Source organism: Rutidosis leptorrhynchoides, chromosome 1, assembly GCF_046630445.1.
Source record: "Rutidosis leptorrhynchoides isolate AG116_Rl617_1_P2 chromosome 1, CSIRO_AGI_Rlap_v1, whole genome shotgun sequence".
Classification (NCBI taxonomy): domain Eukaryota; kingdom Viridiplantae; phylum Streptophyta; class Magnoliopsida; order Asterales; family Asteraceae; genus Rutidosis; species Rutidosis leptorrhynchoides.
Window position 1 is genome coordinate 531,791,636 of NC_092333.1, and position 24,428 is coordinate 531,816,063.

The 24,428-nt window shown below is 35.7% G+C and overlaps 1 long non-coding RNA gene across 1 annotated transcript; it reads left to right on the forward strand.

Annotated features, from left to right (window-relative positions):
* The first annotated feature begins 892 nt into the window (after nucleotides 1-892).
* Nucleotides 893-24,181, forward strand: LOC139877509 (uncharacterized). Its single transcript, XR_011768635.1, has 7 exons — nucleotides 893-1,057; nucleotides 16,024-16,225; nucleotides 16,447-16,694; nucleotides 16,871-16,937; nucleotides 17,018-17,149; nucleotides 23,516-23,584; nucleotides 24,051-24,181. It is a non-coding gene; the product is annotated as an uncharacterized lncRNA (long non-coding RNA).
* The last annotated feature ends 247 nt before the right edge of the window (nucleotides 24,182-24,428 follow it).

Genomic DNA, 24,428 nt, shown 5'->3' on the forward strand with positions numbered 1-24,428 from the left:
ATATTTTTTTAAACTTTTAATTAGTGACATTTGTGACTAAAATTTCTAACTCTGCTATTGTCCTCGTGTATAGTCCTCGTGTATAAGCTGAGTAATAATTTATAATCCCTATCCCTATACTTCTTTGTTATACCACTAGTAACTACTCGTTTTTATTTATAACGGGAATTTTATTATATTTATTAATTTATTTATTTATTTATAACGGTAATATATAGTAACCGCGTATTTGATCTTAACTAGTGTTCGAACCCTCGCTTCGCGCCGGGGGTTCGGTTTTCAATGTATTTTATTGCGTTTACTTTGTAAAAAAATTTTGTGGCTAACGATGATGTCGTTGAAGCGCAACTCGAGTCGAACTAAAAGGTATAACCGTGAAATATTTAAATGTTATTTAAAATTAACAATATATGTGCATCTCCGCGTTTCGCTATGGAGTTTTCGACTTTTAAAAATTTAACGGAGAATTAACGTGTATGAAAAGTATCCCAAATATTTAGCGTTTTTTAAAAAGCGCCCGTTTTGCGTATAGCTAGTGACATTGTGTTCCTAAAATTATTTCGACTTTAACGATGGTGGCGAAAAAATTTAACTCGTTGCGAGTGCGAAGATATGGCCCGTTGAATATTTGGGTGAAGTTTGTTTAAGTTTTTTTATGAGAATAATTAATTAACACTTTACCCTCTATTTGAGGGGTGGATTTAATTTTTTGGATAAAGTGCGGGTATGCTTGTGGTTGAATTTAAAAAAAAGGAAAAAGGCTAAAAGTTGAAAATAACCTGGGTATAATATAATAATATAATATAATATAATATAATATAATATAATATAATCTATAACCTAACACGTATACTAAAAACTCTATAAATAAATAGCATCCCAAACTCTATAATTTGTAAACCCCACCGACCCAAGCGATCAAATACTGCCGTATCCCTAATAATCTCTGTTCACAATGATTGTGAATTTAAGGTAAAACCTTTTGATCTATTCCATGGAGCACATTGGTTACCGCCGGCGGCGGCGGCGGCGGCGTTCACGGTATCCTCTGTTCACGGTATCTTTAAACCCTATGTTTCTTTCTGTTTACCCTAATCTTTAAAACGTTTTATCCTCTGTTATCTCAGGGTTTTAAAAAGGATTTAATTATTTTATGTTTTACGGTTTCTTTTTGTTGCGTGTTTGTTATAAAAAGGTGATTTTTTGTTTTGGGAACTAAGGTTGTTTCAGTACTGAAAATTTGAAGATTAGGGTTAAATCGAAAGAAACTGTATATGCGTTTTCAAGATTTGAATCACTGTGTTTTATGTTTAGGTTACTGTTAAAAGTGAAAGTTTGTTTTTTAAAAGAACTGATTGACTGACGTTGTGTATTATTATTTGTTGATCATGAATATTTGAAGTGTTAGTAATAGCTGTTTGTTGGTGTTTGGTTTAGTTTAAAAAGAATTATGTTATCTCAAGGTTATTAAAGAAGGATTTGTTAATCTTAATGTTTTAGGATTACTTTTTGTGGTGTGTTTGCTATACAAATGTGATTTCTTTTGGGAAGTAGGGTTGTTTCAGTATTAAAAATTTGAACTTTGAAACTGTAACATATGAATTAGTGTGTGAATCTAGGTTTAAAGTTGTTGGTTTAGGATAAATTTGTTGTTCTTGGTTTATGGTATGTTTAGATTGTTGTTAAAAGTGACTTTGTTTTTAAAAGAACTGCTTGACGTGTATTATCATGTGTTGATCATGAATATTTAAAGTGTTGCAAATTGCAATGTGGAGTTTTTATAGTTACGAAAATTGAAGAATCTAGGTTAATAGCTGTTGTTTGTTAGTGTTTGTTTTAATTTTAAAAAAAACTTTATGTTATCTCAAGGTTTATTAAAGATTGATTTGTTTGTTTTATGTTTAGGGTTCATGTTTGCTATACAATTGTGATTCATTATTGGGAGTTAAGGTTGTTTCATTATCGAAATTGGAAGATTATGGTTAAAAATTAAAGAAACTGTAAGATTTAAATCACTTAGTGATCTAGGTTTGAAGTTGTTGTTTTTTAGGATATAATTGTTGTTCTTGGGTGAAAATATTGAATCAAGGGCTTAGGTATGGTTTAGGGTATGTGTGTCGGGATCATCAGAGGATTGATGCTCGTATGAACAATTTCAGACCTCTGATCATGGTCTGACTTTAGGGCTTAGTTATGGTTTAGTGTATGTTTAGGTTATTGTTAAAAGTGAAATTTTGTTTTTTTTAAAGAACGGATTGACAGACGTTGTGTAAGTTGAATTGTTGTAAGTTGTGATGTGGTGTTTTGATAGTTCTGAAATATGAAGAAACTAGGTTAATATCCGTTTGTTGGTGTTTGGTTCAGTTTTAAAAAACATTATGTTATCTCAAAGTTTATTGAAGAAGGATTTGTTACTTTTAATGTTTTACGGTTACTTTTTGTCGTATGTTAGCTATACGAATGTAAATCTTTATTGGAAATTAGGGTTGCTTCAGTATTTAAAATGTGAATGTTTATTGGGATTTAGGGTTGCTTCAGTATTTAAAATGTGAATCTTTATTGGGAATTAGGATGTGAATCTAGGTTTAAATTTGTTGTTTTTAGGATATGTTTGTTGTTCTTGGGTGCAAATATTGAATCAAGGGCTTAGGGTATGATTTAGGGTATGTTCTCGAATGAAAAATTCCGACTTTAGGGTAGCACTTAAGTTAGCAGAGATTGGGAACTAAGGTTGACTCAGTATTAAAGATTTGAAGTTTGTTGTTAAAATCTAAAGAAACCGTATGATATGAATTAGTGTGTGAATTTAGGTTTAAAGTTGTTTAGGATAATTTTGTTGTTCTTGGGTTGGTTTAGCGTATGTTTCCGAATGAATAATTCTAACTTTAGGGTAGAACATTTTGATCTTTTAATGGAGCACTTAGGTTAACAGAGGAGGTGGCCAGCTTTCAAGGTATCCCGGCGGTGTAGTGAAATTTGGTACAGAGTCTTAAAATGGTTATTACTTCTCTAATCTGTTTCTGAACTAAGCTTTTAATCCCCTGTTTAAGGTTTTATAAAAAAGATTTATTGATTATATGTTTTATGGTTTTTATTAATTTATTTTAGGGTTTCTAATTGTGATGTGTTTGATATACAAAGGTGTGTTGTTTTTTTGGGAGTTAGGGTTGTTTTAGTTTAAAGAATTTGAAGATTAGGGGTTCAATATGAAGGTTATGAATGTGGATAGAGTTATGAAGGTAGTAACATCGTCTTCATCTTTATGGTAAAAGATAAATGTTAAAACCCATCTTCTAGTTATCAAATTTACAAATTAACTTCATGGTAGTTGTTATTTTAACAGATATTATCTCTTCTTTTAATTGTAAACAATGTGAATTCATACATTTTTTTTTTTTTTTTTTTTTTGGGAAAGGTAGTTTATTCGGTGGACAACACTTATACACATGTTGGCCATTTTCAGCAGGTAAGTTTTTAAGTGTTATAATTTGCAACGTGTGGTGTTTTTATAGTTTCGAAAGTTGAAGAAACTAGGTTAATAGCTATATAGTTCAGGTTGCTTTTAAACCTGAAAGTGTGTTTTTTTAAAAGAACTGATTAACACTGTGTTTTGTAATGTACTACCGTAAGTGTTGCACCGCAAGTTTTGTGCTGTACCACCATAAGTGTTGTACTGTGCTACAGTAAGTTTTGTGCTGTACCACCGTAAGTGTTGTACTGTACGTCTGTATTACCGTAAGTTTTGTGTTGTACTACCTATCAATGACACAAGTTGGTACAGAGTGATAGTTTATTTCCTGTTTCCTCTACGTACGACTAAGGGCAGGAATGGTTCATTGGACTGCTGATAAAGGGTCTTGCTGTTGGTGATTTGCAGCAATCATGAGTTAGAGCTGGTGCAGGCCGCCATGTGGTCGTGCTGTTGGTGATTTGCAGGAACTCGCATCATTGAATAACTCCTTTGTGTTTGATAACAGAAAAGAGGATAACTGGAAATGGTTATTATCGAGTGATGATGATCTCATTATTAAAAGTCTAGCTACTTTTTTAAACTGATTGTCGAAAGTGGTGGACAAGAAACGATTAGGAATAATCTTGTCCGTAAAAAGATTGAAGTGTTCGTTTTGAAAGCTTTGAGAAAAAGAATACCGGTTAGAGTCGAGTTTGATAAAGGGGTATTGACCTTCCATTTATAAAATGGGTAAGGGAAAATTGTTTGAAAATGCATCGAAGTTTCACCAAATTTTTATTGTATGCATCCAACTTTCAAATCTCCTATTGTATGTATTTAACTTTCTAAATTGTACTATTGTATGCATCAAGTAACTTGTACATCAGGTATCCGGTTAATATGTAGAAAAAGTTCATGGTTAGTCCCTCTATTTAACGTACGTCAAATTTTTTAGTTAAGTCTTATCTCATCCTACCATTCACTTCATCATTTTCAAAAACATTCATCTTCAAGAATATCTTCATCTTCAAAACACTTTTTATCATCAATAATAAAAAAATAGACATTCAAATTTATAATTCAAAAACCAAAATTCTATCATTCCAGCTATATTATTCTTTTTTTCCACCTTTATTTGCCTATTGCCTATTTAACAACCTCCTATATTATTCTGGTCTTCATTTTCTGATAAACAAGATCATATCAAATGTTTGAAATGAAAAGCAACAAATCTGAGTTCTTTGGCCAGCAATAAGCTAAGTTCTTTATCGAACAAATCTTAGTTTCTTTATACCATCAAACGTTAAAAATGAACAACGACAATAATTAAAAAATGAACAGCAAAAAGCTATCTGAATCGAAATAATCTGAATAAATTAAAATTCGAAACGGTCTGAGTAAACAAAAATCGAAATCAAAACGACGACCCTTCTTTTCTGATTTTGGTTGTTCGTGAGATCTGAAATACACTGAGATACAAATGGCCGGAATACGTGAGGTTTAGATCTGACAAACAAATGGTGTTCTTCCGCAACTTTTAGATCTGAAACAACAAATTAATGATGTTCTTGGACATAGGTGATGGTGGCAGAAAGTGGTGCTGGCGGGTAAATTGGGTTGTAGAGATCTAAAGAAAAGGTTAAAGATTGAAGCTTTTTGTTGAGTAAAAAATCTGGAAGTCGTTAAATTAGATCTGGAACTTGTACCTAAGTTTTCGGGAGTAATGGGTGAGAGAGAAAATAGAGAGAGAGTGAATGTGAGGGCAGAGACGGAGCGAGTGCAGGACGGCTGCAACGGAGATGACTACAAACACCGATACAAATGGTCAAGCAGAAACGATTTAACATCGTACATGTTCTTTAACTTTCCGAATGATTTCAAGGTGGTCGATTTGTGGAGGACATTTAAACCCTATGGGTCAGTTCGTGATGTATATGTGGCTGGTAAGCGTCTCAGGAATGGTGAGAGGTTCGCTTTCGTTAGGTTTCCAGATGTCGTAGACTCAAATAGGATGTTGGCAACACTGGAGGGGATCAAATTCGGTGACAGGAATATCAAGGTGTTCAAGGCAACTACCAGGAAACCTATCGCTAGTGGTGATGGTGGCAACACTAAGGCCCCTAGAGATTCTAGTGGTGGTGCAAAAAAACAACCTCTTTAACAGCAAGTTTCGAGATGAAAGATATTTCAATGAAGTGGTGGGCGACAAGAATGAGGATTTAAGAACGAAGCTCAACAACAAATGTGAAGATATACGAGCAAAACTTAACATCAAAAAGAAGTGCGAAGAGAAGGATGATAACAAGGTGATTATTGTTGATGAGGATAAGTGTAACACTGATATACTTAAGAAAGCAATAATATGCGAAGCAATCAATATGGAGATACTTAAAAATCTTGAATCCATATGCTTGGAGGAGGGATTTGTGGATGTTAATGTTAGTTTACTAGGAGGGCTGAGTGCATTAATTGTATTTGATACTGAAAAGGTGGCGATGGACGTGGTTGAGGGGGTTAACCACTCACTTAAACAATGGATCCACAAAGTTATGAAGTGGGACGACTCTTACTGGCCAGATGGAAGAATGGGTTGGCTGAGGATCACAGGTGTGCCACCACAATGCTGGACAAATGAAACGTTTACATCCATTGCAGAATGGTGGGGCACAATGTACGAGTTAAAAAATTGCTCTTTAGCGGAGGCACAAAAATTGGAATACAGAAGAGTGCTTGTCAAGTTGTTTAACCCTCAAGTTGTGAAAGATTTTCTAATACTGCAACACAAGAACAACTCATTCTTCATTTACATTGTTGAGGAGGAAAAATATTTTCCTTCTGTCCATGGTGACCCAGATTTTGATTCGGTATCATCTTCTGATTACAGTACAGACATGGTTGATTCAGATGAGGCGACCACTGATGAAGAGGAGCAGGTAGATGATACTTATTATGAATCGGATGACGAAAATGATGGGGAGTCTGTCAAAATTCCGGGCTTCAAACCTTCCGGTATGGATGCCGGAATTGGTGTCGGAGGTAACACAGTAAACGAGGCGGTTGAGGAAGAAGACCAGGAGTCGAGATGTCTTGGAGAGAACAAAACAATTGAGGATAACGAGGAGTTGGTGGCTGAGACAAAGAGTAATAATGACAAAAACCCTAATTCCAAAAAATCGTGTGGTGATACGTGTGAAGAAAATGCGGCGGTTGAAAATTCCAATGATGTGGGCACCGACTGTAATAATAACACACATGCGGAAGAGGTGGATCCGGATATTGGAAATAGCCCAATCAACATTGGGCCTTCAAACTGTGGGCTTAAGAGTGACAAGCCATGTGGATCTAATTATAATATGGGAAATAAAGAGGAAGCCCAATCTCCCTCAAAACCTAATGCGAAGAGCCCAACTAAATCCAATAGTGAGTTAGGTGTGCAAAATAAAAATAAGGGGAGAAGTACTAGGGCATCGAATAAATTAAAACAAAACAGAGGGTCGGATGTGTCGATTTGCAATGAGTGTTACTGGAGCTCGATGGGCAACTGGAAGACATCATCACGAATAATGAAGGTAAAACGAATGGCGCATAATGGCAACAGTTGTGGTGACAAATCCAAATGCAAAAACTGTCGAAAGAGGGATGTTCCAAGAAGAAGCCGATCGAAGAAATCGGATTTGTCCCAAAGCACCAGAGTTTCATTGGGTGAGTCCTTTAACAATGTTGAATTGAGGGAATATGGGGAGCAGATTGGGTTGAATTGGCCCAATCAACATTGGGTAAAGGGTTTATGTTGTTGTGAGAGACCCGACATTACGGTTTTTCAAGAGACTAAATGTAGAAGCTTGGATGATTGGTGGGTTCAACAACTATGAGGTCAATCCGATTTTAGTTTCATTCAAAAAGAGGTTGTTGGTAATTCGGGGGGTATGTTGATGATTTGGGATAACTCTCGGTTTAGGGTTAATTGTGCCGGTGGCGGCGAATTCTATCTAGCTATTAGAGGAAATTGGGTTGGGACAGGGCTTGAATCGACTATTGTAAACATTTACGGCCCACATAACGTTGCAGACATCGAGAGTTGGGGCAGAATTGGAAATGGTATCTCAGGATGAGGCGGACCAGATGTGGACCTTTCTGGCGTCCACCATTAGAGAGGCAGCCAAGGAAGCCTTAGGTGTGGCAGTAGGAACATCGAGAGGACATAGGTCGGATAGAGAATCATGGTGGCTTAGCGACGAGGTTCAAAGCAAAGTCGCGCTTAAGTAACTAAGGTTTAGGGAGCTCATCACTTGTCGGGAGGGGACTCCGGCCGATAGAACTAGGGCTGAAGAGAGATATAAAGAAGCCAAAAGAGAAGCTAAGAAGGCTGTAGCCCGTGCAAAAGAAAAGGCATATGAAGATTTATATAGGAAACTAGACTCCAAAGAAGGAGCAAATGATATCTACATGATAGCCAAAGCTAGGGAGCGAAGGCGCATGGACCTAGATAACATCAAGTTTATCAAAAATGAAGCTGGTCAAACCTTAGTAAAGGAAGATGAAATTCGAAAAAGATGGGAAAGGTATTTCTCATCCCTTTTCGCTGGAGGAAGACCCGAATGTCACGAAGATCCGCATGTTTCTGATATAGAACAATCTCGGAACAACTTAGATTGTGGGAGGATCAACCAAGAGGAAGTAAGATCGGCACTACGAAAGATGGGGAGAAATAAAGCTGCGGGACCGGACCAGATCCCCGTTGAGGCGTGGCGGTGCCTCGGCGACGATGGTGTAAGGTGGTTGACTTGCCTTTTCAACAAGACGTATCGAAGCTCTAAAATGCCTATGGAATGGAGAGTGAGCGAGATTATTCCCATCTATAAGAACAAGGGGATGCTCAAACTTGCGGTAACTATAGAGGTATAAAATTACTTAGTCATACTATGAAACTCTGGGAGAGAGTGATCGAGACTAGACTTCGACGCGTAACAAATGTTTCGGAAAACCAATTTGGTTTCATGTCAGGGCGCTCTTCGATAGAGGCTATCCATATTACTAGGAACCTTATGGAGAAGTATAGAGAAAAGCAAAAGAACCTTGAGATGGTTTTCATAGACCTGGAAAAGGCCTACGATTGCGTTCCACGAAATCTGATTTGGAAGACCCTTAGAGATAGAAGTATCCTGAGTAGATATATTAGTGTTATTAGGGATATGTACGAAGGGGCGAAGTCTTGCGTCCGAACGCCGGTGGGAAATACCGAAGTTTTTTCAATAGAAGTTGGCCTGCATCAGGGATCTGCCCTTAGCCCTTTTCTTTTCGCTTTGATTCTTGATGAGCTGTCTCGAGGGATACAAGAGCGTATCCCTTGGTGCTTAATTTTTGCAGATGATATTGTGCTTGTTTCCGAATCTAAGGAGGAGCTTAACAGAAGACTAGAGCAATGGAGGGGGGCCTTAGAAGGTAATGGTCTACAAATTAGTAGACAAAAGATGGAATATCTTAGATGTGATTTCGATAGAAACAATGATGATCAAGATGATGGAGTGAACATCTGCATTGGAGACCAGATCTTGCATCCACAAACCTCGTTTAGGTAACTAGGTTCGATGCTCCACAAATCGGGGAGGATAGATGAAGACGTGTCCCACCATATTAAAGTAGGGTGGGTGAAGTGGAGAGCAGCGACTGGAGTCTTATGCGACCGGAAGATCCCTCTAAAGTTGAAAGGAAAATTCTTCAAGGTGGCAATTAGACCTGCCATGCTATACGGATCAGAGTGTTGGCCAATGACGAAGGCGCAAGAGAGAAGGATGGAGGTTGCAGAGATGAGGATGCTTAGGTGGACATGCTGTAAGACGATGTTGGATATGATTCCAAATAGTATTTTTAGAGAAAACCTAAAAGTTAGAAGCATCATCGACAAGCTAAGAGAAGAACGTCTTCGATGGTTTGGGCATGTGAGGAGGCGACCCCTTACTGTACCTATTAGGAGAGTCGAGGCACTTACAGTTGACGGTGTAAGGAGAAGGGGTAGACCCACACGTAGGTGGGAGGATAGAATAAAGCTCGACTTGGAGCTTTTACTGACCGAGGACATGACTCCTGATAGGAATGCCTGGAGGGCTAGAATTAGAATAGACGAGTAGGCTTTGATTTGTATGTGTCTTTGCGGGTAGGGTTGCTTGTGGGTATGTGGGCATGGGTGAATGTGTGTATGTGTCTTCTTTTATTGTGATGTTCGCATGAATGTTGTGTACGTATGTATCTTCTTGTTTGTGTTTTTTCGGCTTTGCATTTAACCAGGACCCCGTCTTGGTTTGGATGCTTGCATGTTTAGGTTAGGATGTTTTTGGGTATGTATGATTATGGTTGTTTTTATGTGTGCATTTATGCTTGCTTGGTATATGTTTATGGATGTTTGTAAGTATGTTTTTGTATGGAAGTATGTATGCCTTTGTAAGTATGCTTATGTCTGTTTCTATGTTTTGTATGTTTAGGGATGTAGGTATGTTAGTGGGTATGTATGTATGCGTATATGTGTGTATCTTTTTTTTGTTGTTGGTACGCATGTATGTTTCATGTATCTATGTTTTATGTTTCGTTTAGGTAAGGTTTTATGTATGTATGTATGTATGTATGTATGTATGTATGAGTGGGTGTATGGATGCATGTTTGTAGGCTTATGTTTTGTACATATGTATACTTTTTATTTTATTTTTTTGGGTGTAGCATTTCTCAATTTGTCTGGAGCCCTCCACAGCTCTATTAGGTACGTTCCCATATACTTATATATAGTTTTTTTTTTTTTCTGTAGTTATTTACTATTATTACTAGTATTACTATCAATATTATTATTATTATATATATATATATATATATATATATATATATATATATATATATATATATAGTCCTAATTTTGGAGGCAACATCAAGCGTCAATTTATGAGCGACTTGACTGCCTCTTAGAGGCTAAATTGAACTCAAGCTTGATTTAAAACCCATGAAAATTTGCTTCTACTATTCTCATGGGGTTTCTTTTTATTACTTTTTATCATGTATGGACCTTTTTTTTTTTTTACCTTATTTATTTTTATTTGGTTTTGTTTTATTTTATTTTATTTTTATTTCTTGTTTTTCTACTCTTTGGGTCGGAGGTCCTCTTGGAAGCAATATCTTTATCCGTCGAATAGAGAGAGGGAGGACTCTCTCTACTCTTGTGAGTGTTTCACTCGGGGTGGAAAAATGATTTCTCTTTATTCTAAGATAGAGGAAGAATTGTCTACGTCCCACCTCCCCCATACCTCACACATGTGAGATTGGGTATGTTGTTGTTGTTGTTGTTGCGGACAAAAAGAAAATGTGGGATTCGCTTGATAATCTTTTGATTGGGAGTGATTCGGGGTGGGTTCTATGTGGGGATTTCAACGAGGTTCGTGAACGCTCAAATAGACTTAATTGTTTTTTCCATGATGCAAGAGCAAGAAGGTTTAATGAGTTTATAGTTCGGAATAATTTAATTGAGATACCAATTAATGGACGGAAGTTCACACGAATTAGCGATGATGGGACAAAGTTTAGTAAGTTGGATCGTTTCCTTGTTTCGGATAACTTCATTAAATTGTGGAAGGATTTATCAATAAATGCTCTAGATAGAAGAGATTCGGATCATTGCACGTTAATGCTTAAGGATGGAGTCATTGACTTCGGACCTAAACCATTCAAAGTCTTTAACGAGTGGTTCAACAAGGAAGGTGTCGACAAAGTGATTCAAGAAGGATGGAATAAAAAGGTGCGGGGCTACAAAAAAGATGGTATCTTTAGAGATAAACTTAAAAATGTGAAGGTTGAGTTAAAATGTTGGAGTAAAAAAGAATTTGGTAATATTGATGAGGAGATAAGAGTGCTTAAGGAAAATGCTTCGAATTGGGAGTCTAAAGCGGAGAATGGTTTGTTGACCGAGAATGAAAGATTGTGTTGGCTTGAGACTAGGAGAAAATGGATTGAAAAAGAGAGATCTAAGTCGGGTATGTTAAAACAAAAGGCTAGAATTCTTTGGGTCCTAGAAGGAGATGAAAACTCCAAGTTCTTTCACGCCTCCATTTGAAGGAAGTATAATCGGAACAATTTTAGGGGTTTGAATTTTAACGGCAGCTGGTGCGAAGACCCGAAGGTGATAAAGAAGTAGTATACGAGCACTTCAAAAATAGGTTTAGCTCCTGTAACAGGTAGGCGTCCATTCCTAAATTTTCATAACAGGGCTGAGGTGGGGGCTGGGAATATTACGGGGGATGGTGGGCCGGTTTTAACAGATCCAATTCAGCAAAGCTTGCAGGCCGCTACTGTTGGGCCTAACTCCCCTTCAATGGGGTTTGTCCCAAGTCCGCATGACACGCAGGCTGCTGCTGTTGGGCCTACTTCCACTTCCAGTGGGCCTGAGCTGGCTGTCTATCTCCTGAGTGTGCTGAATTACTTGAAAAAATTTAGTGAGAGTGAGGTGTGGAAGGCGATTAAAGATTGTGGGAGTTCAAAGGCCCCGGGCCCGGACGGATTTAACATGCACTTTTATAAGAAATTTTGGAACATATATAAAGATGATCTTATGGCTGCAATTGATGAATTTTGGGTTTCAGGTAAAATAAGCAGTGGATGTAACGCCTCTTTTATCACCCTTGTTCCGAAAAAATCGAATCCCTTGACCTTAAATGACTACCGCCCTATTAGCCTTATTGGAAGCTACTACAAAGTTATCGCGAAGTTGCTCTCTAATAGGTTAAGGGGGGTAATACCAAACCTTGTCGGATTCGAACAAAGCGCATTCATAAGAGGGAGGAATATACTTGATGGGGCCCTAATTGCGAATGAAACTCTTGATTTTTTAAAGCACAAGCGAACAAAGAGTCTAATTTTTAAAGTAGACTTCGAGAAAGCCTTCGATTGTTTAAGTTGGGAGTTCTTGATGGAAGTAATGGAAATAATGGGGTTTGGTGCCAAATGGAGGGGGTGGATTTTATCATGTCTTAAATCGGCATCAATTTCGGTCCTCGTCAACGGGTCCCCCACTAACAAATTCAAACTAGAGCGTGGTGTTAGGCAAGGTGATCCTCTATCACCTTTTCTATTCATCATTGCGGCAGAGGGTCTAAATGTGATGGCAAAAATAGCGGTGAAGAACAAAAAATTCATTGGCGTTGAAATAGGAAATGACAAAATCCCAATATCGCACCTTCAATATGCGGATGATACCATCTTCTTTGGTGAGTGGAGTGAAAAATATTCGAGACCTTTTCAAACTTCTTAAATGCTTTGAATTCACATCGGGATTGAAGGTGAATTATCTAAAAAGTAATTTATTTGGTGTCGGTGTTGATGGAATAGAAGTTGAACGTATGGCAAATTTGTTTGGATGCAATGTTGGTGCTTTTCCTTTTACATATCTTGGGCTTCCGGTGGGTGGTAAGATGAGTAAAATTGATAGTTGGTATCTGGTTATTGGGATTGGGCACGTATTCCCTCGGGTCGGGCTGTCGGGGAACTTCAGGCTATAAGTGAGATGCTGATGCGATGCAACTTGACTCTTGATCCTCAAAAACGTGATTCGTGGGGATGGGCTTCGAACAACAGTGGCGAATTCAAAATAAAGATTCTTGCAACATCAATTGATTCTAAGGTTCTTCACTCAAACCCATCTACTTTATGTACTTCGCGTAATCACTTAGTACCTAAAAAAGTGGAGGTGTTTGTTTGGAGAGCTAAAAAAGGTAGATTACCGGCCTTATTGGAATTGGATAAACGAGGTGTTGACTTGCATTCGGTTCGTTGCCCAACTTGTGACAATGAACTTGAAAGTATGGTCATGCCCTTTTATCGTGTGGTAAGGTATGGGAAGTTTGGAAAAGAATTTTTGATTGGTGGGGTGTATCTCTTCCTTCGAATATGAGTGTCATTGAGCTACTTGAGGGTAAGATGGATCAATTTGGGTCGGACTTGGCGAAAAAATTGTGGCAAGGGATGTTATGGGTAAGTGTGTACTTCATTTGGAAACTTCGTAATGAGAAAATATTCAAGAACAAAAGTTGGAATGTCCCGGTTGCGGTAAATGAAATACAAAGTAAAAGCTTCGAGTGGATTTCAAAACGATGCAAGACAAAGTCGATTGAATGGCATAGTTGGATCCATAACCCGCTTGCTATCTCGTGAGATGCTTGGAAACTGTCGAATAGAATTGATTGAGTTTTTATTTTCTGAGATTTCCTAGTTATGTTTACATGTACATATATACTCTTGGTTGCTTCCTTGGCACCTTGTATTGTGGACTTGGTAGATACCAATTGGTGCTACCATTGTGATAATATATAATTATTTTGCCTTTCAAAACAAAAAGATCTGGAACTTGTAGTTGGTTGAAAAACATGGAGGGACAGAGGTGTGGGTGATGGGTGGAAATAAAACAAATATAGAGACCAATGGCGTCAAAAATAAAAATAAATGATTAATATGTAACATCTAATAAACAATAGGGACTACTTATGTAATTTTGTTTAGAATTGAACGTGAGATGACCCTTATAACAAGTAAAATACATACAATAGAACAATTTATATAGTTGAATGCATACAATAAAAAATTTAAAAGTTGAATGTATACAATAGGAATTTTTTTTTAAAAGTTGACCCTTATAACCGAAATTTTGAGTTTAACGATCTATATTGGTTAGTTCCGACCAATCTTATGAACACTACGTAATTAGTAGATACGATATACATATTAAAATTTTAGTTTGGCTTAAGATTTACCTTGAAACGAAACCGAGCAATAATCGATCGCAAAGTTGAAAGCCTCCGTTCTTGTTTACGTTTTCAAACCTTAGGTGTACGGTTGTGTTCAACTCTAAATGTTTGTGTTTCGTAGATTGTTTGGTGATTGGAATATTTGACGAGTTCGTTTATATATATATATATATATATATATATATATATATATATATATATATATATATATAGAGAGAGAGAGAGAGAGAGAGAGAGAATTGTACGGACTATATAATCGAGAGGTCGTCAACGTGACACAAATTAATCCGTTTTACTTGTCTTCTATATTTTACTCCCTAGTTATTTGAATTTGAATATGAATATAATTTAATTGAAAGAGTTGGTTTTGATTAGGGAATGGAGACTATTACTTACCACTCACGATAAAATTGGGAACGAGGTCTCCAAATTGTGAACGTGTTTGTTTGACTCCGTATTTAGCTCAACAATGCTTATTGTTTCTTTGAACTTATAACTTGCCAATTGATAACTTTATCATGTTGTTATATATTTATTTATACTGGTACTACGTATTTTTATATATATAAATATTTAAATTATCTCTAGATTTGAAGAGATGGATTAAGAGTTAAATTTACATTAATGATAATATTGTAACAATTTTTTTTAATAGCCGAAATAAATATATATATTTATATATATATTTTTTTCGGTTATATATATATATATATATATATATATATATATATATATATATATATATATATTATATTTTTAAAATTTTATCATTTTAATTAATGTGCATTTTAGTCCCTGCGCATTTTATTCGTGTTAGTCCTTCGTTAAACATTTATTGATGATGACGATCCATGATCGTTAGTTTAGGTAACCTCATTACCCATTTCGTTATTTTCAATAGTCTCGGTTTTCTAACCGAGAAAGTTTGCTTTGGACAACCTAAGTTTCAAGTTCGTTCGTATTAAAAATGATCGAAAAAGTTGGGGTGTTATAAAGACTTTATAAGTAATAACTAATAAGTAATAAACTGTTCTACGATATGATCAATTATACTTTATAAGTAATAACTAATAAGTAATAAACTGTTCTACGATATGATCAATTAAACTACTTTTGCCAAGACTTAATTAGAATTGAGAGCTGACACAATCCTTCCTAAGGTAGCTTATAGGTTGGTTAAGTTTTTTTTTTTTTTTTTTTTTTTTTTTTTTATTTTTATTTTTTTACCTATTATCAAATGTATTAAATTATGACATTTACTCGTTTTGATGTTATTATTATTACACTTACTATGCAACTTTCAAATGTTGATTTTGAAACACAATTTGCTAAGAAATATCATCATACACATATTCATACTTTCCACCTGCTGGAGGGTTGTATGGTTTTTTATTTATTTGCTATAAGATGAGATGCTCTCAGTCTGACAAAACGAAAAATCTGATTGACGTAATTTTTTAGCTTTATTATCGATGTTGGCTGATCCTTAAGAAGAGGTATCAACTTCTCTACTCTACTTATTTGATCAGTAATAAAAAGTACTTAAAGCCAACATGAAGAGCGATTTCACTAACTCCCTTTCTTACTATACTTATGATATTTGCACTCAAATTATTATCTGATATTTGATCAATGATCATCTGAGACCCCCTGAAATTTAGATATGTGATCCCGGAATTATTTTTCAATATTTCAGATTTTCACAACCCAACCTGATCTCTCCTTTTGAACAGTACCTATTATCTGACAAATTTGTCTGACACATGCCATTTTCTGATACAATATATTAAATTTTTGCAGGTTAAAAATCATATACTTGTTAAAAATCATATACAGCTAGCTAGTCTTCAGAATAGAATGCTCTCGCCGAAGATCCTACATCATATTGCGATGCGACTGGGACGAGTGTCTAAAACGCATTGCTATGGTGGCACCCGAAACCAGACCGAACCTGGTTGTTAATAGTCGTATCATTATATATCTTATGGTGGAAATAATTGAGGTACTACATACTACTATTACTTATCCTTTTTTATTTCTACTTCTACAAATTCCTCTTATTTTTAGAGGTCATGTTAATGTTAATAATCTCACCATTAATCATTATCAACGTGACTGCCTCATCTAGAATATATCCAACCCTTTTCTTAAAATCTAAACAAGTGTTCGAATATCTAGTTTGGTTACTGAATCATACACCATAATCATATTTTCCATCTGCAGGAAGGTTGTATACACCTAAGTAGCCAACAGAGTCTAACATACAGCCTTCTTTTATAAGATGCTCTCTGTGCGTTGCCAGACAAAATGCCTATCGGTCTAGGATTATTGAGAAACCCTTATGCACGGCCAGACGATAAAATTTAGTTGAATAATTTGGAACCTGTTAGCTTTGTGTTTCCCACAGATTTTGTCTGTCGGGAAAGATCAGAGGCACGTGATGATGGTCTGTCATTTTTCTTTACATATGTGTAAGTTACTAGATTCTGTATATTTCCATATGTGTCTTAGATTCTTTATTTGATTGTTACTAGATTTAATTTTAGCGTTAGTTAAGTATGTTTCCGGTAATGATTTATGTTCACAATATCTATATTTATATCTATATCTATATATTAGTCAAAAGAAGTTACACTTCCTGGTTCAGGGCCTATTCTACATGACGCTTAGGATGTTCTTTTGTTGTAGTGTCGATGTTGGCTGATCCTTAAGAGGTACCATCTCTACTTATTTTATCTTTAAAAGTACTTAAAGCAAACATGATGACACAATATTTCATGTTTATTTTTTCAAGGCATGATATAGAATTACAGAAGTAGAGTGCACTTCCATCCTTTTAATCTGATTGATAATAGCACAACTTTTACATATATTGATGGAGTGGCGAAGATGCATAGAGTGAATAGAGGTGCACCAGAGCAGCCAGGTAATTTAAATAGTTCATACTACAATTGTTAATTACTACAATTTTTGTTACTTCTGTTTTCATTTCATATGTAATAGGGCAAACAAAAAAATCTGATATATAAATAGGGTACACTCAGTTATTGACATAATTTCCAAATATGGACTTACCTCTCTTAGAGTAGCTCGCCAGGTAGTTAATGACCTTTTTATAGAAGATAATGTTTTTCCATATGTGGTCTTTATTCAATGTTTGAATGCTTTTGTTCTATGTTCGGGAAATACATGTTTGTGTTTTATCTCGTCATGATAAGGCCGAGACAATTAGAAGGGCTTTAGACCATGGAGCGAGTGTTAAGATGGTCATAGTTATGTTAATCCAATAAAGGTCCATAGTTTTTTCTTGCAATTTAGAGGTGATAAAATGAACACGTATTGATTACCCAACTAGGCCTACTCATAATCAAATGGGTCAAAATTCCAATCTCTAAGGTGACATGAAGAAACCTAGGAATTGGCCCATCATCATCATACTTGCTTGGTGATCACAAAATCATAGGCCATGTCCACATTTACACATGTTGGACATGGCCATGTCCTCACATTTAGAGATGAGCCATGACCTCTATCTAGTACATAGTATATATGCATTACCATGACCTCTGTCTATGACATGACCATTTCTTCGGTATATTCATGGCTCATGTCTTGCGTCTTGGCCATGTCATCCATCTTGAGCATGGGTCATGTCCTCCATCTTCGACATGTCCATGTCCATCTTGGACACGAGTCATGTCCTCCATCAAGGACATTAGCCATCTCCTTCATCAAGTGATGGGTTATGTCTTTCATCTTGGACTTATAGGTCATGTCTTTCATCTTTGACTTAGGTTACGTCCACAATCTTGAATTTGGGCCATGTCCACCATCCTTGGACATGCCATACCATCCTGAACATGGCAATCCGTCTTGGACATGGGCAATGTCCTCCATCTATGACATGGGCAATGTACTCCGTCTTGGACATGAGCCATGACCATTGGATATGGGCAATGTGCACCATCCAGGGCTTTTGACATGGGTTCCATCCAGGACATGAGCCATGTCCACCATTTAGAACATGGACCATAGCCTCTATCCAGGACATGGGCCATGACCACCATTTGGACATCAGCCATACCATCCTGAACATGGCAATCCGTCTTGGACATGGGCAATGTTCTCCATCTAAGACATGGGCAATGTACCCCATCTTGGACATGAGCCATGACCATTGGATATGGGCAATGTGCACCATCCAGGGCTTTTGACATGGATTCCATCCAGGACATGAGCCATGTCCACCATTTAGAACATGGACCATAGCCTCTATCCAGGACATGGGCCATGACCACCATCTAAGATATGTGATAGAGGCCTTCTTGAAAGAAATGTAACACTTACGCGCATATGTTGTGTGTAACGCAGTGTTGCAAAACTCGTCTAACTCGGCCGATTTATCGGGGAGAACTCGGCTGAAGACACAAAACGAAAAATCGGCTAGAGAATCGCTAAAAACTCGGTCAACAAAAGTCAACACTTCTAAAAACCTGATATACGTTCAATTTCTAGGGTTTCTTTCATTCTGACTCAACAGCGACTCTCTTTCCTCTCTCTATGGCGACTACTCTTCTTCCTATTCTTATATGAGATATCGCCGGAAACGACATGAAATAGAAAAAGAAGATGAGTGGAAGAAAATAAGGTAAAACATGTCACGAAGTAGGCCTGATTATCGCCAAATCAGGTGGCCGGAGTAGATACATGTGGCGGCTGTGAGTTTTTATATTGTATTAGGGTTTAAGTTGAGATGATAAGACAGAGAGAGAAAAGGTATAACTTATACGGAGTAATATTGCTGCAAGTTTACTAAACAGCTGTCTCCTTCCATACACATATTCACTTCCACCATATATTTATTTTTTTACTTTTATGAAATGACAATATGACAATAATAGTCCCCAAAGTTTAACAAAACTAAAATAACTTAAACAAACTTGATATTTATACATATATATATATATATATATATATATATATATATATATATATATATATATATATATTAAAAAATATATATTTATATTAAAAGTCAACGTTAGTCAACACCCGAGGTAGTCGCCGAGAACTCCTCAAAAACCTCTCGCCGAGTTCTCCCCGAGTCGCGAATTTTACAACCTTGGTGTAACGCGATGCTAAGTAAGGGCTCGTCTTAATCACATTAAAGTGCTCGTCTTGGTTACCTAGATTTTTAGTGAAAAGATGTAATGTTGATTTTCTATAATCGTTATAAACGCAAATAACCCATGTCCTTCATCCAGGACATGAGTAATATGTCCTTTTTTTAAGACATAAGCCATGTCCTCCATCTTGGGCATGAGTTATGTCCTCCATCTTGGGCATGAGTCATGTCCCCCATCTGGGCATGAGTCACGTCCTCCATATGGGGCATGTGTCACGTCATCCATATGGGGCATGTATCACGTCCTTTATCATCAGCATGTGTCACGTCCTCCATCATCAGCATGGGTCACGTCCTCCATCTTTGGCGTGGCCCATTCGTCCTCCATCTTGGGCATGAGCCCATTCTTTCATCTTGGGCATGGGGTCTTATCTTCGGGCATGTGTAGTATCCTCTATCTAGGATATGTGCCGTGTCCATCTTCGTGTCCCCCATCATGGAACATGGATCATGTTTTTCATCTTCAACATGAGTTGGTTCTTCCATCTTCGACATGGACCATGGCCTCCATCTCTTATTACGTATGGGTCATGGCCTTTATCTAGGGCATGGGTCATATCCACCATCTAAGATATGGGTCATGGCATTTATCCAGGGTCATGTCCATCATGTAAGATATGAGACATAGGCTTTCTTGATAGAAATGTAATACTTACGGGCATCTGTTGAAGCATGTAATGCCATGCTAAGGGCTTATCTTATTAACATTAAAGAACTCGTCTTGGTTGCCTAAATTTTTTGTGAAAAGATATAACGTTGATTTTATGTAATAATTATAGAAACCTCAACTAATTACACTTTTTTTGTATGACATGAGCATGTCCTCTATGTCCTCCATCTTGAAATGGGACATCCCCTCTATCTAGATCATGTGCCATGTCTTGTATCTAGGGCATGGGATCCTCTATGGCATCAGGTCGGGTTTGGGTCGGGTTTAGGTAATCCCCGACCCAAACCCGATTAAGAAACCCCGCCCCAAACCCGGCCCAAAACCCGTCAGGTCCGCATTTACTTACATACTATCAGGTTTCGGGTTTCTCCACGGGTAAACGGGCATACCTGATTAGTCATTCTGTATTTATTTTTCAATAAGTTACCAAATCAAAATATCGAAAAATAACTTAACTACTTCATGTTTAAAGTATTATAAAATATCACATACGAAAAGTTGATTGAAAAGTTTCTAAAATACTAAAATACACAAAGTATATAAAATACCACATCTCGACCATGTAACAACATTTTTGCATTTTTGGTAAGTATCTGTTGGTGCCTTTTGTCTTTTTTATGTGTTCTTGTTTCCTTCTTTTAACAGCATGACCATGTAACAACATTTTTGTCTCTTCTGCAACCTCGATAGGTAACATGAAGTTTTATAATGATATGACCTTGATAGATTTGTTAAGTTTTTACTTCTTCCTAAATGTATAAAATTCTGACAGTTACTTGTTATGATGTTATTATGACAAACCAACTTTCAAATGGTGATTTCCAAACATGATTTGCCAATAAATATCTGATTTCATACACCATATTCATATTTTCTACGTCAGACGTGTGTAATTTGAAAGGTATTTGTTATAATGAACTTTCTTCAAGTAGTCAACAAAGTCTTCAGTCTGTCTTACCTATAATCACGTACAGCCTCCTTTTTTCTCTTATGGTCCATCTTGTGACAGGATTAGTGCAAAACCCTTATGCATGGTCAGATGATTAGTTTTAGTTTAAGAATTTGGAACCTGTTAGCTTTGTGTTTTCACAGATTATGTCGGTTGGGAACGATCAAAGGATTGAGGTCCGTATAAATCGTGTTAGGCCTTATTGGGCTGTCCACAGGGGCGAGTTTACTTTGTTAGGTGTGGGGTCCTATGACCCCACTAGTGGGAAAAAAAATTATACAATGTATATTTCAAATTGTAAACGACACCACTAAATTTAAGTACAGGACCCCATATATTTTTAAAATTTATACTTTTTCTAGAGGTAAACAACCAATAAAGTACCCTTCAAATATAATTAGTCTTGAAAAAAAGTTTAAGACCTCATTGGAATTTCATTCTAGATTCGCCACTGGCTGTCCACATGATTATGGTCTGTTAATTTATGTGTATTACTCTGTATTTGATAGTTACTGGATTCTATATTAGCATTAATTAGGTATTTTCTTATATATGAAAGGGATAGGGAATGTATCATGTGATCAGTGTATTTGACGGATTGTTATATATTTGTGTATTCTATAGATTGTCTCATATAATATATATATATATATATATATATATATATATATATATATATATATATATATATATATATATATATATATATATATATATATATATATATATATATATATATATATTTTGGGTAATGGGTTTTACCCGGTAAATATTATTTCAAAGTAACTTGTTCCCAAAGCAACCCCATCACCTCCTCATTAACCTAACTTTTCCCAAAGTAATTCCTAATTAAACCCTAATTCTAGAGTTATCTAAACCCTCCTATAAATAGAGACCTAGGCTAGAGCTAATCTTGTACCAAAACACATTCACAAATCTCTCTCTCAAATTTCTCTCCCTCCCTATTTTCGGCCAAGAACCGAAAACCACCACCACCCCCATCGAAAATCATCAATATCATCAAGATCTTCAAGTAACCTTCAAGTTGTTCATCGCGTTCTTCGCGTTCTTCAAAGATCTTCAAGGTGTTCTTCGATCATCAAGGGTTTTGATCTTCATCTTCAAGTGTTCATCAACTTTTTCTTGTTAGTCTTCATTAATCTTCATCAAGGTAAAAACCCTAGATCCAAAACTCTTAAATCTTACTTTTGATTCATGTTTATAATCATAATTACTCATGCATGATCTGAACATCTATATTGTTTATGTAAAATGAAAATAAAATATGCATATACATATACATACATACGGTTACGTGTATATAAAAAAAAAGGTTTCGTTTAGATCTTAAAAACCCTAAGGATTCACTAAGATTGTGTTAGGGCAGTTATATTTGGAAAGTAGATACACATTACATATATATGTATTTACTAATAAAATATATATATATATATATATATATATATATATATATATATATATATATATATATATATATATATATATATATATATATATATATATATATATATATATATATATATATATATACACACACACATATATATACACGATTACATATATATAAAAAAATAAAAATAAAAATACTATATATATATACATATACACGATATATATATATATATATACATATACACGATATATATATATATATATATATATATATATATATATATATAATACTTAAACCCTAATTAATCTAACCTTAATTTAATAAAACCCTAATATTACCTAAACCCTAAAACATTAAATAAAACCCTAATCATTATCTAATCATTACTTCACTAAACCCTAAACATAATAATACTATTAAACATTTATCACATAAACCCTAATCATTTAATACTTCTTTAATTAATTAAACCTAATTAATTAATAAAACCCTAATACTACCTATACTATATTACTAATACTACTTAACACTTATACACTTATACTACTACTTAACACTTATACTATTACTAATACTTATAATATACTGCTTATAGTATAATACACGATTACAATAGTCAATCACGATAACGTGTGATTACTCGAACGTCAACGCTACTTAAGGCCTAGGGTGATCCTTGGTACAACTATGGGACGCTTGTGGATTACGAATGCCAAACTTAGATTTTGGTCAAGAAATCCTGGGCCAACCGGTAACAATTGGTCATTCTGGTGACTCTGCGGTGGAATAGATGTTTGGGTATGATGCACAATGTCAAACCCGACTATGGTAATCATACACTTAGTTATTTTCACACTTAATAGGTGGTAGACTTATTAAGGACAACTCACTAGTGTTCAACGCTAACTTACTAAAAGTGGAAACTTACTAAAAGTGGAAACTTACTAAAAGTAGAAACTTACTAAAAGTGGAAACATACTAAGAATGGAAACTTAGTAAAACGAATTATACTTAAAACACTTTACTTAAACTTAAATTTGGGCAAAACACTTAACTACTCTTAAATGTCATTAGGTTGACTTTCTGCTCATCCATCCAAACTTCCTATTCCGAGGAATAACGATCTTTCTCCTACTTACTAAGGTGAACTCATAGCCCCACTCTTTATTGCTAGCAACTTATTTAACCTTTTGGGGTGAGACACATTCTATTTTTACTTTTTACGATTTAGACACAAGTACCAACTGTTAAACTATGCTATACCCGACTATGTTCGACTAAGTCCCTACAGTGATATTTTTAGTTGCTCATTAAATGCATTCTTAATTATTGGGTGTAGGCCTATCGGGAGTAACGTCCCCGATACATTTGACCAAGTCATTGTATTACTTAATAATTAAATTAAACCGACAAGTATAGACACAACTTGTCATTGGGGCAAACTTTGAACGTTTAGTCTAAATATCACGAATTGGCATAACTTTTTGATCCCTGCGAGATCAACTTTATAAACTAAATTTTGTGGTCTAAAACAACGGTCAAACTTATTTGTTAAACCTATGAACTTCACTCAACTTTTTTGGTTGACACTTTAGCATGTTTGTCTCAGGTGCTGATTGATCAAACTTATTTACTTACTGCTTATGTGATGCTACTTGGACTTAGGATCAAGAGATATCGCATTTATTATTCTTGCATTTGAAACAATTACTTTATTGTAATTTCCATTATTGTAACGACTTTCATTTTCCACTGCGTACTCAATAAAGTTTGTTTTTATCATTTAGTATTGTTCTCGTATATTATAATATGTTGGTTTATTTGATATTAATGTCACATTCACCCAGGCCCTAATTGGGGGTGTGATAGATTGGTATCAGAGCAAACCAGGCTGTTATAGAGAACCAGGATTGCATCTTTATGTGTGCCTTATTTGCTAGCTAGGGTGCCTTAGCAATGTCGGAAACTATAACCTTTCCTGCCTTAG